Source organism: Ostrea edulis, chromosome 7 (genome assembly GCF_947568905.1).
Source record: "Ostrea edulis chromosome 7, xbOstEdul1.1, whole genome shotgun sequence".
Lineage (NCBI taxonomy): Eukaryota > Metazoa > Mollusca > Bivalvia > Ostreida > Ostreidae > Ostrea > Ostrea edulis.
The window spans coordinates 85,072,492-85,087,185 of record NC_079170.1 but is presented as its reverse complement, the minus strand read 5'-3'; positions in this window follow the sequence as shown (position 1 = coordinate 85,087,185).

Sequence of the window (14,694 nt, the reverse complement as noted above, 5' to 3'; positions counted from 1 at the left end):
ATCACTGCTCAATGACCATAAGTGCCGAGCAAAGGCTTACATTTGAAGCACTTTACTGGTATTGGTGACATCTACATATTAGTGAAAAATTCTCGAGAGAGACGTTAAACAAGGTACAATCAATCAATCATTTGATATACTGTTCCATTCATGCTATATTGACGTTCCATATTCTATGAATGTAGAATAGATATGAGAGAAATAACAGCAACGTTAGTTCTTAAGAGTAGAAAATTATATTTCCTAAGGCAGTGGAGCTTATTTCCCAAAGAATTCATAATAACTTTACAAACTGATTAAAAGGACAAAAAATCTATTATCAACAGTTTCAGCAACATCAATTGTGGATATTAGGGCATCATTATATAATAGACATAATGCGCGTAAGAATTATTGCCCTTAACAATATTTATTATTTTGTTAATTGTTATAGGAATTGTTTAAAAAAAAAAACAGTATCAACTAGTTTACCAATTTTTGCCATTATCTCAAGTGACTAAAATTTATCTGAATGATTTCTAACACGCAAAGAGTTTAATCAAGCAAGGATTTTGCAAAAACTATGACATCACATGAGGGTGGAGCTACCTGAAAGAGACACTAGCAATATTGCATCAAATGAGAGGTGAAAGATAACGACCAGTGATCTATGTAATAACTCTTATAAGCAATACAGAGACTTCACCATTGCTGGTGAAAGACTGCAAAATAAACTCCTTTACTCGAAGCCTACAACCTTTGAGTAGGAAGGGATCTTTATCATGCCATGCATTCTATGATATGGGGTCTCGGATTTTGTGGTCTCATTCAATGACATGCCCTATTTAGTCATCTCTTACGAAAAGTAAGAGATATTTTAACCCGGATTCCCAAGAGATTCATGTTTTATGGAAATATACAGTTTTATCGTGTTGCATTCATAAAATGAAAATAAGTAAAGGTGTACTAGCAAGACTAATATAATCCTTCATCAGTACGAGTGTGGGATAGGGAGATTCCGCCGAGGAGACAGAGTTCTAGGGGTAGAATTGAGTAATTAAAGAAGGGTCATTTTTCTCACACTTTACCCACAGTGTAGTGCAAAAATTCAAGAGCTTCGTGAAAATTCAGAATTATCAAAATCCTCATTTGAACTTTAATGCAAAAAATTATTAGACAATAAGAAGAAAGCATATTCTATTCAAAATGGTTTACACTGTAAGTGTAAACTAAAAAACAAAACCCCAAGACTGTCCACCAGAAAGCTATTTCAAATTTAGATTGAAATAAAACAATGCAAAATATTTTCCTTCAACGTGTAACGTAAATCATAGAAACTATGACGTCACTATCAAATGACGTCGCAGCAATGTGAGACAGAAAAATCACATGCTTGTCTCACATGGATAAAGTAGATCACACACTGATATGGATTTATTCATTTTGTCGGAAATTTCCTGGTTTGTATACTTAACATCTGTGTGTCTTGCAGTTATATTTCATGGTCTTATGTTAAATGCATGACTACAATATATTTGTGTATTGATCAATTCTTGAATAAAAACTGAAAAATCTTATAGCTCCTATAATGAATACAAAATTAACACTTGAGTAAACACTGACCCCTGGATATACCAGAGGTGGGGTTAGGTGATTTAGAGGAACAAGCACCCCCTGCTAACCGATCACATCCACCGTGTGCCCTATATATCGTTGAATAAACAAATACATAAACAAAACAAATATAATGGAGGAAAGAGAGCTCTTCTGAGACTCATCCCATTTCAACCACACAGGATATTACGGTGTGCTCTTTACTGTTAATGCTTAACTTATCGGTAGCTTTTGATATGAAAAGTTGTACGATACTCACCGATCAACTTTGATTTTCTTTTGTCATAGCATGATATCAAGAAAGTAAAACATCGATGATGCATTGCTGTTGCTGTTGATGTACGTTGATTATCATCTTTAATTTAGTGTGCCGCAGAGATGTGTACTATGTCCATTGCTTTATAGTCTGTATTGAAAATCTCTTTTCAACATTTGCTGAGGACACAAAATGAATTCCCTGTCCTATTTAGATTAGATAAAACCTTATACGGCAATGATTTAATTCATATTGTATTTTAGTCTCTGATTGGTCAAATTCAAATTGAGGAACACAGACTATTTTTGTTCAACCTGGTTTAAAAGGGGGGGGGGGGGCATCTTATTGACAACCAGTCACCAGAGCTATTTTTCCATCTCTATAAATTTACATTGTGGCATTGTTTTGGGCCTTCTATTGATCAGAAAGTCAATGTGTGCAATGGGACATTTCGCTTTGATATACAGGTTGTCTTCGCGTTAGCTTCGTGGATTACAAAGCGTAAACTGACCCAAACCAGGTTATACTCATACAACATGCCCTAAAATTAAAGTCATACCCTAAATAAATCCTACCAACTTTGCATGTACACTGAAATGCTGCTCAGGTAGCATTAGCTGCCAAATCATAACTCTGAGAGAAATTGAAATAGACCAGAAAACTACAAATCCAATTATTTCACATGGAAAAACCTTCGGTTTAGATTCAGATCATATATGCACACTAGATGAAACCCATCGTTTGCCCTGCGCAAGTGAAATGACCTCTCCTTGTATTGAAACTAGATAGCGATGTCACGATTGTAATCGTTATCCGCCATGCCGAACAGTCGACCAAAGACAAATTGAAAAGTCGTTCATACTTTCAAAATTTGAAACTTGGTATCGCGAATGTGCTTAGAATGATAGTTTTTGTCCAATGCCATGATTTATGGGCAACATTATGAGTAAACTTAGTTTTTGTCGTCAAACGCAATAATCGAAAACATAATGCGCTATAACTGCTGGATCTCAAACAGTGGTCTGATTGCATTGACATTGTCAGGCAGTGTACAACTTAATTTCGGAAAATTGTTTAAAGTTATAAGGCTTAAACTTCCCAGAACAGTCCCCGATCATTCAATATCTGACCTATTGGAGAGTTTCCGACTTATTACTTACTTTCAAGATAAATGTCATCACAAAACATGTGTACGAAAATAAGGTTTTGTGTTTATCCACGTAATTGTAAATAAATATCATTAACTGTTAATAAATTATTGCAAATGTTGTAACAGTGACTTCCATAATCACGAAAAATAATAAGAACATCAGATGAATATCCCCTGCTAAAATTTTTATCGATGCGTCGGATCGTTGGTCTCGAGAGGGGTTGTCCTTTTTTGTAAATAATACAATTATAATTCTTCATAAAAATGATCAATATGGGTCTAGTCAAAAGTATCATACGTGCAACTAGTACTGAACACCTACACAATTTTATGCTGATCATGTTGTAAACCAATTGCAAGTATTTGCGATTGGCTGTGGGCCCAGGCGTCTATGATGTTACATATACCTCGTTCTTGTCGCTTCGTTCTGGAAATTTCCATTCGGCTGATTCAAGAAAAACGTCATGGACTGAAGAAACAGGCATATTTTAATTATTCAACAATTATCAAAATTATCAAAACAACGAATTTACTTCATATCGTATTATCTTAAACTGTCTTATGAAAACTGTGCGGGTATGTTAAGGCAGGTCATGCTTCATTTATGCACGTAAACTGCATAATTTTTAAAATCTGTCTTACACAGGGAGAGGGAGCTACTAACTCTTAAAAACTATTTTGGTTGTTTACATGAGAACATTTTGTATCATAACAACATGACAAACATGCGCTTCCGTTTGACGTCATTGCATGACTGTTATAAATACACTGAGTGGCCAAAAGTATTGCAACAAACATGGCTGACGTCATCACAATTTTACTCGCTTCAAATTTTATTTTTATTGCTGACGCGTAACAAAGTAAGCTTGGGTCGTGATGTCAGGTATGCGAATTAACTAGGGTACGAATTATATGGGGAACCGTTTGTAATTCAAAGTAGCAGACGATTTCCGGTAAGGTATCGAATGAAAACAATGTCGAAGAATGAGAGAGAATTGTCAAAGGACCTAAAGGAAAGGATTGTAATTCTAAATTCAAAGGGATTTAATGACAACAAAATTAGTGAATCATTGGGAATCCATCGAAGCACTGTTGGACGAGTTTTGAAAACATTCCGTCAAAAAGGAAGTGTTAAAAACGATCCCCGGAGAGGAAGGTCCCGAGTGATAGATGAGAGGGGTGATCGGAAACTTTATCGCTTTCTGAAAACTAACAGTAGACAATTTCTTCAAGACATTACATCAACTTTTAATAGGAATGAAGGTACAAATGTGTCCATGAGAACTGTTCGTCGTAAGTTACATCAGGAAGGATACAGGAGGGGCAAAATTCAGAAAACGCTTACAATCGCTAAAGTCAACAAACAACGCCGAATTTTGTGGTGCCGAGGAAAAGACGTTGGAAACCTGAACAGTGGTAGAAAGTTATTTTCTCAGACGAAACACAGGTAGTCATTGGACAAAATAACTCTGTAAGTTTGTGGAGAAAATCGTTCGAGAAGAGGAAACCTTACCGTCTGAAGCAACGCAAAACGCCCGTGAGAGTAAGTTGTATGTTTTAGGGGTGTATTACCTATTATGGTATTGGTGTTCGTGTACCTGTTGATAGAAATCTAAACTCAGCAAGGTATATTGAATTGCTGGATAATCACTTATGGCCCGTTGTTAGCAAAAATTTTGGAAATCAGCAATTTATTTTCCAAGACGATAATTCCACCCCCACTCCTCTAGACAGACCAATACTTGGAAATAAGAAAACGGTATTCCAAAATTCAACTGGCCTGCACAGTCCCCGGACCTTAATGTCATTGAAAATGTCTGGCGTTGTATCAAAATCAAACTGTCCCGTGAGTTTGATGATATTAAAAACCGGGATGACCTAATGGCTGCAGTGACAAAAATTTGGAATGACCTCTCTCAAACATATATCCGTAGCTTCCATGCTTCAATATCTTCAAGACTACGACAAGTTATTATTCAGAAAGACTTTGCAACAAAATACTAGAAAAAAATGGTAAATAAATAATGTTTATTTCATTGAAAGTTGGTTTTTTCCATGCAGCTGTTATTTACATTGTGATGATGTCAGCCATGTTTGTTGCAGTACTTTTGGCCACTCAGTGTAGATCATGGCGCTACCTTAATAGAAAATGTAAAAGTAACACATTATCCCAAGATTTAAATATCGGTCTAACTGGCGATAATGACGGTAAAATACCCATAGTATATCAGAATTACTGATAGAATCCTACCACTTTCAATAAGAAATAATTATTGAACATTTAAACACGAAACCATCTAGCCCATGCGCCCATGTTTTACACTTTGCACTAATGCTATGCAGTTTTCTTTAAAAGGTTTCTTAACAGACGATTCTATCAGTAATTGTCGTGTACATTAGTTTATGACCTTTCAAACGGTGTATAAAAAGTCTCTAAAAGTATGCGGCCTAATGTGCTACTTTTGCAGTTTTATTTCAGTCTGTGACAGAGGGAAATCGGATCGACATGCTAAATGGAATGTTTTCTCCGTTAAACAAAAGTGTCAATGAATGATATCAACATACCTTCTTAATATCAATAAATTCTCAGGGTTTCACATATATATTCCATATAGCCCATGTCATATATTTCAAATACTCCACATTTTGTCGATATTTGCATGCACACATAAACAAATTCCTTGCATGTGTCAACGTCACTCGATGTATAGTTATGACGTCATTAGTTTACTTTCATATCGATCAGACAGAAATTACACAACAGCAGTATAACATTTCGAATTTCGTTAGATCTTAGTAGCTGCTTGGTTTATTTTATGCATAAATAAAACTTAAATAAAAAATAAAATCGGAATTTAATATATACTTAGTGATATACTTATTTCAATTATGACGTCACATTGTTTCGCGGATTTTATCCCAGTAAAAATTTTCATAACCTGCCTTAACGTACCCGCGTGGATTAGATCCGCCAAAGCGTGTCCACCACTTTACTCTCATTTTTGCTATTTCAGGGTAGTCTATCGAGAAAAGAAAGGTTTTTGATTTATATTACGACATTCACTAATCAAGTAATATTCTATCATAACTTGCCGACTTCGCCTCATATTAGATGGAACTATATTAAAGGCGCAAGCAGTAACTCTGGGGCAAGGATTCGTAGCTAATTCGCAAAATTTGCTATTCTGTAAATATTTATTTTAACATTGCTGCCTGGAAAATTTAGTAAAACAAATCCTGAGCTATTTTCCAACTACTGTATAGAGAAAATAGCTTGCGGTGAAAATATTCGCAATCTAATCACAGTGTAAATAATTCCTACACAAACGTTTTATATTCATTCACTTTTAATGAATTGCCATTATCCCATGTATTCAGATAAGCACATTGTGCTTTGTATTGATATTTAAATACCTGTTTATAAAACCAAAACTAACTGTCTGATCACTCAAAAACATAAATGGTCTTGATTTAACTATACATAAGAGACGACATTAGTAACACAGATTTCTTGATAATGCATAGTATATATTTATCGTCAGTTGGTAGCTCATTGTTTTGAATTTCATTTTGTTTTTGAGTTCCACGATCAATATCTGTATTATCCCAGTTTATGTAATTTTAGGAGGGGGGGGGGGTATGTCTTGGATTTAGGGATATAGGGATATCAGATGCTGGAATAGTCAGATTGTTGTATTCCGTCAACATTTCCTAGGCAGATTTGTTATTTGTATATTGCCGCGGATCCGAAGGTGTAGGATTTATTTTCCTTGCTCTATTCATTTCAAAAGCATGATTTGAAATAATTGATTAAATCCACAAAATAGTTCATTGTACCCTGTGGGTATTGTTTGGTCAGTGAATATATTCACTGACACAACGGGTTAGCTTATGAAGTAATTTTTTAATGCAGAGATGTCGTTCTTGCTACACGATGGAATAAGATAGAATAAGAGGTAACGCCCCTTTTCCCAAAAGGAATGGACAAAAATATCCAATCCTTGCGTGTGTCAAAAGCGATAAAATATGACAATGATAACCATTTGAGTTAATTTCCTATACAGTAGGCGTTTAGCAAAATGTAGCATCAATATGTAGCCATGTCAGGTTGCCTATGAATTCGAAACGGATTCATTATTGCATTTATTCATATTTACTATGCTACAGTAACGGTTGTTGGTCCCTGAGTTGTCTTAGACATATAAGATTTATATGGAATGAGGAATGATAGTTCCTGTAGATGCAAAACAAGATCGCTCATGTAGAAATGCAATTCTGGTAACTTAGGAGAGCTATAAAATGCACACCATATTGAAACCTACTGACGCAACGATATTTGAACTGATCTGGCCCCGCCGTCATAAAACTTTGAGAATTCTCAAAAAAATTCTCAACTCAACTCTTGAGAATTACTCAGCTAAGAATATTCTCAAATCAGCCGTCATAAATCGATTTGAGAATATTCTTAGCTGAGTATATTCTCAAGAGTTGAGTTGAGAATCTTATCGTGCGCGACAGTTTTCGCGGAATTTTTTCAGCGCTGATAGCGGCCCTGTAAAGCTCTTTAATGTTAAAAAGGTGAGAAAACGTCATAGAAACATGTAAATATACCAATATCACGTCTTGAAATTTTGTCGTCTGCTGCATTTCCTTTTAATATGGAGACGATGGAAGTAAAAAAGAAAGCTAGGGCACAAAATTGGACCGCTGAGGAAGAAGTTCTGTTAATAGAGGAAGTGAAAGCGAGAGCAGAAATCCTCTTTGGACCTCTGAAGGGTTGTGAAAAGCCCGGAAAGATTAAAGAAATAAAAGACAGAGAATGGCAAATGGTTGCTGACAAGTTAAATTCGTAAGAACATTATTTTTTTAATTCTTAATTCAAAATGTAATATCATAAACGCAGAATTGATTAAATTCCGTGGCATAATCATGTTATTCAATCCGCGGACTTTACGATAGCATTTATTCCGGAAATGTGACTTTTAAAAACTATTTAAATACTATTTCGTGTCATCATCATTATTCATAAAAATTGTTTTGTTACTGACCTGGAGATATAAAGAAATCATGCCAGTATTTCCTCTGATTCAAAGCAGATTTGGAGGGACTTTCCAAATCTATTTTAAGCTTCACGTACGCGGCATCCATCGATTAAAAAGGGGTGGATCAACGATTTTACTCATAGTAATGCGTCTGATCATAGCAGCCATTTTTAATGCTTGAGAACGTTCTTAAGTCTGCATTTTTGTAGACTCAAATATTTGAGAATAAAACTGATTTTGAGAATTTTTTTTGTGCTCAACTTTTTTTATGACGGCCGCTGAGTCTGAGAATGGGAAAGTTGAGAACATTCTCAGACTTGAGAATATTCTCAGACTTAAGTATGTTTTATGACGGCGGGGCCTGGAATGCTCTGATCCATCCTATCTATTTGTTTGAAAACCATCAATATTATAGACATATTTCTTTGTAAACCCGAAACAAAAATGTGGAAACATGAACATTGAAATAGACGGAATTCCAATTCAATAGACAACTTAACAAAGTTTGGCATAATGTCCTGGGTGCACATCAATTATTTACATTGAACCAAGAATAAACACGGGTAATTGATATTTATACCAAAACACCGGATTAATATATATATTATATATTAATATATATATATATGAATTGATCAACACCATTTTTTCCTAAATCAATGAATTAAAACGAACAAACTCTTTATAATGTCAACCTCGATATAACGCCAATATATATATATATATATATATATATATATATAGCACTACAACTACACTAAATCTACAAACCTGATCAGATAATAAAGTTGATGGTTTCCCACCCACAAATACTTTATAAATGTATATCTGCTACATATGCGTATGAAGACATGCCCACAATGTGATGACCCACAACGTTATCTATCGCCTGAAATTAAAAATATTTTATTATAGTTATGATTAAAATGAAAATCTATATACGGAATTCTTTTAATTGTTTAAAGAATGCCTTAGAAATGCAAGGTTTCATATAACGAGTATAGAATGAAGGGCCACGTACTCCAATCCTGTATTCAGTTTCTGAAATCAAACTATACTGTAAGGAATGTGAGTAAACTATCTTTAGATTTAAAATCAATGTAGGGATCATTTCCAAGAAATTTGAAACCATGGTAGAGTTTGGCTTTTATAATCGATCGAATACGAATAAAAAAAAATATTGTGCAACTTCATTTTTATTTCCTCATTTTATAGTAGCTTTACGTGATTGTTGGTTCGATCTCGCATTTCATATTACCACCTAACACACATATGTTACCCTAATACAAACACGCATCAGCTGCAGGTGATTTCAAAATGTGTTTTTGTATGCGAAAAAAATAGACCTGTGTTTCAGTTTTAAACTGATGAATAAAGGGCAATTCAGAACATTGCGAATCATCCCGGCAGGAGATTGTTTCAAAATAATGATTTTATATTCATTGCCCCTGGGTGCTTTAAAAAACGATCAATTTATCTCATTTAAAATGCACTTTACCAAATGTTGCATTTTTCAAATGTTTCCTTTTAGTTTATCATATAGTGTTTCCCCATGGATTCAATGAGCGGTTGAATGAAAGATTAGAGAACCTCTGAATTGTTTATAAACTCCAATAAAGGAATCAATGGACTCGTTACAAGTGGACAGGAACGACAATGAGATGACAAAAACGGCAATGTACCATTAAACATTATTTTATTTATGTTTCCTTTTCTAGTGGTCCCACGATACTGCGAATGTGATCCCAGACAATACATAGATAAAGCACCTGCTCTTATTCTATAACATCGATGTCAACTAAATATCATTTTTATTTACTGCAAAATGCTACTTGTGATTTTTGTAGTCACCCTACTGAAAATGCTTCTAATTTTTTCTTTGAAGTTGTTCAGATCTCAGTACAAAGAATTACTCTTTGAGAGTCAATAAATGCAATGCAACTGAAAGTTCCCATATCATTAAAGTTATTACTCAATGGTAATGAGATTCTTGAGTCCAAAGACAACATAAATGTTTTTTAATATGTTTAGAAGTACATTCTTGAAAGGAAAACAATTTGAAAAATGCATTAAATACATGTGTCAATAGGATTGTCTGTGATCATATGCTTGATTTTATTCTGTTGAGTCGGTACTTTCAATTTTTCTTTCCTGTTCTTTTATACTTCTTGTTCTCCTTTCATTATTTTCATATGATGTGATTTTTGTTTCATTTTTGTATGTTTTTCTTAGTTTCCATTAACCACCCCCACATTCCTCTTTCGTTACCTTATATCGCATATCAAGTAATCATACTTTTTATATTATCATTGCACTCTGAATGATATATTATCCTTTTACTCCCTATACGAGTATAATGAGATATTGCCATCAATCACCACATAGTAATTTATCATGTACATCATTATGCAAACTTTAGCTTGTAACTTAAAGGAGAAGGCCTATACAGACCTTGCTTGCTGCCCAATCCTTATTATGCCATGCATAATAGAATATTGTTCTACGGAGTCTGTTGAGAATTATATTAACAATTCAAATTATTTCAAGCATTTCTAGTTTTTCGGATTTATTATAAGTTTCATTTCATTAGTTATATAGAGTATTTTGAGTATTTCGTTTTTGTCTTAGTATGACTTGTCCTTAGTTTTTAGTCCGTGTCCATTTTTGTTCGATTGTTTACATTTTAACATTTTTAAGATAGGAAGTAGAATTTAGCAGAAGACAGCTGCCTGAGTTGGACCGACATGAAGGATAAGATAAGTAGTGAATTAGAGTTGAGCTGATGATTATAAAGAATAAGTAGAGAAGTGAAAGAGTAGGGAGTTTATAGTAAAGTAGCACACACGTTGAATGGTAAGTTAGTAAAACTACTAATAGAAACGGTTTATGTTGTGATATTGTCTGTTATCAATAGACCTATCATTCATCCATAGTTATTCATAGTTGACAATTATTATTCTGTATCCAATGGCGCGATTTTAGATTCATATGACTTAGATATATTTACATTTACATTTTTGATAACTATTGAATATGTTATATTTGTTTTATGATGTATCTGTAAATGTGTATCACAGCATGTGTTTTATATTTTAATATTTTTTTAATGTGTGGATTCGAGGAATTAAGCAGCCTTCGCCATATTGTTTGGTGCCAGGACCCATGAATCCTTCCTCTAGGAACCTAGAGATTCTACACACGGAAATTAAACCGAAAAAGATGTCGCTCCCATACTTAAAAGGAAATTGTACCAGGTATCAAAATATTATTGAAAAAGATATCAGAAAAAAATGAAGCTCTCCTTTCAGAGGATGCCAGGAAGAAGATATATCCGACCTACTTCATCAGGTGGAACCATCGACAAGGCGACTTAAGGGCTTCAATTGTAAATTGGAAAAAACTATAGAGAAGTAGTCCCTGTCTGTAGAAAGAAGTGGTACAAGGTGAAGTAGATAAATTTACAGGTGATAGTGAAAAGTCATTTACATTATTAGCTGAAGCTGCTAACGCATAGATTAACGTATGATGCTGGGAAGGAGTTTACATGACAGAATAACTACTGTTAAAGCATTTACATGAGAGAATAACTACTGTTAAAGCATTTACATGAGAGAATAACTACTGTGAAAGCAGCACGGCAAACTACTGACTCAGGAAGTTCGGGATTGTGTTTTTACAAGACAAACATCAAGAACAGATACTACAATTTCAAGAGCTACAGCTTCATCAGTCCGCATTCCATACAGCACCCCAAGGTTCTTTAACTGGAAGACTTCCAAAAGAGGACAATATCAAATCTAAAGAAATCTTGGATGCCTTCGATGCTACAATCAACAGGAATATGACGCTCTCTAGGATTGAGAAATTCAACTATCTTTGGTGCAAACTCACAGGAATTTCGCTCTTGTAAACCACCACGGTGATCTAGAGGTTAGAGCGTTTGCCCTGCATGCGGAACATTGGGGTTCAAATCTCGGTCGCGACAGACCTAAGTCGTCAAACAGGTAGTGACAGTACCATCACCAAACGATCGGCATCAGGTGTGAATGTCACGGGATTCCCTCGGGGATGACCTTAACAACTGATGTGCCGTATCACAGTAGGTGGCTGTAAGCGCCGAGCATACACTTAAATTTTAAGTCCTTCACCGGTCTTGGTGACGTCTCCATATGAGTGAAAATTTTCGAGTGAGGCGTTAAATAAGATATAATTAATCGCTCTTGCACGAAAACTATGATACATCCATTGATATCATTCAGGATAGATTTGGGGAGGCACAGGGATCAATAAACATTATATGGAACTGATCAACATACAGTCTGTGACAAACAATTCATTAAGTTTGAGGAAACTATTTGATGACCTTGAGAAACCCACGAGAAGCTTGGAATCATTGCGTCAAGTTGTAAACCAGGATGTCTTTGGGTCAATGATAACTTCGAAGCTACTTAAATAAACACTGCTGCAGCTTGAAATACAGAAATGAAGTAGAGACGATGGTACTGTTAAGAAACCAAGAGACTTCTTTAAAGCTAATGTCACAGCGAAAGAATCTACAGAATGTCAAGCTTCAGATGCTCATAGTCATTTGGAAAACCATAGAAATTTCCACGTCAGAGAGATGAATCCACAAGGCTGGAAAAATCAACATTGAAAGATTCATCTTGTTTAGCAGAATCATCACACAAAGAGAAGCATGCCAAAGCAGAATCGTCACAGCAGAGTTGTATGTTTACAACAGGGACTATTGTGGTGATGCAGACTGCACACACAGAAGTGTCAAATTCTGTGATAAACAAGAAATAAGCTGTCCACATTTTAATGGACTCTGGATCCGAGACAGCATACATTACAGAGGATCTAGCAAAGATTAAACCTTAGAATGGGTCAAACTGAAGAAATTTCATTGATTAAATTCGGTGCTGACAAACCAAAACGGAAGAAAGCTCCATAAGTCATCTTGAAGATGAAGCTTAAAGAAGAAGAATTTATGATAATCAATGCCAGTGTTGTGCCGACAATCACAGGAACTTTACTGTATTTCAGAAAAAGATACTGTGGACTGATTCACTATGCGTATTACATTGGATTTAGACAAAGGAGCCATTGATAATGTTTGTAGAAAATAAGCTGAGAGATAATAGCAGTGACGTAGAATTTCAGTATGTATCAACTAAGGACAACCCTGCAGATGTCGCTAGTCGTGGAACAACTGTTTTCTCCCCTATAAAGAACAAACGTTTTTGGAATGGTCCCTCATGGTTAACAAAAAACAGAAGTGAATGGCCCACATAGAAATTGTTTGACAACAATGGAAGCTTTGGAATCGGAGCGCATAGTTCCAAAAGTACTGTTTGAAGCTAAATTACTGGTGGAGAAGGGTCCTAGCAGAATGACATAGAGCTCTGACAATCCATTCTGTTTGGATGTGGAGACAATTTCTTCCTTTTCCCGTCTTGTGCAAGTGTCCGCCTGGGTACTGAGATTTATCACGAAAACTTAAGGGGAACGAAATGCCTCCAGGACCATTGTCATCGGAAGAGTTGAATGAATCCAAAGTTCTGTGGATAAATCATGTAGAAAGCCAACACTTTAAGGGAGTGAAAACTACACTGGCAGAACAGAAAAGACAATTTAGTTAACCATCTTGGACTTCTAATAGATGAATTATTAGATGTGTTGGTTGACTTGGCGATGGTCATATGAAAGAGGTAGCGATGTAACCAATGCTACTACCAAAGAGAAAGCATGTGACTGACTTATTGATAGATATTCGTCACAGAATAATGTATTGTGTGCAAGAGGCATGGAGAGGGATCATACAAAATGCCAATGATGCCGCCATTCTCGAAGAAACGTTTTGACAAATCGGCTCCATTCACCTTTACTGGAGTAGATTACTTTGGTCCAATATATGTCAAAACAGAGAATGGGAATAAGAAAGTTTGGGTTTGCCTGTATACATGCTTAACAGCTAGAGTCATACATATGGAACTCAAAAAGGAGATGTCAGCAGAGGGTTTTTTTTGGGACTTAGAAAATTAATTGCCCGATGGAGAAAGTCCAAGCAAATAATATCTGGCAATGGATCTCAATTCAAGCTTGCAAGTGATGTGCTAGAAAAGATGTGGAAGTCTACTGTGGGTGATCCAAATGTACAGACCTATATTTCTAGTGAAGATATCTGATGTCAATTTATTGTAGAACTTGCACCATGGATGGGTGGATTGTATGAACGCTTAATAAAAGTCGTTAAGCGCATGGTCTCAGACAGACCATTGGAAAGCTGTACCTAACCAGTGAACAGCTACGAACTATACTGGCCGAGTCGGAATCTGTTGTGAATGCCAGACCTTTACTGTATGTTGGAGATGACATCATCTCGAACAGCATTCTCACTCTGAACTGATGTGTTAATTTAACCAAATATGATAAGATCACTCGCTAGTCACATGTTTATCAAACAATTATTAGCAGATTTTAAGTCAGATTGTGCAATCTTTGTAACATATCTTTAGGATGTAAAACGGTACCAATTTTGATGCACCAGATGCGCATTTCGACAAATAATGTCTCTTCAGTGATGCTCAACCGAAATGTTTGAAATCCGAAATAACTATGACGTTTTAGACCTAAATATAGCCAAAAAACAG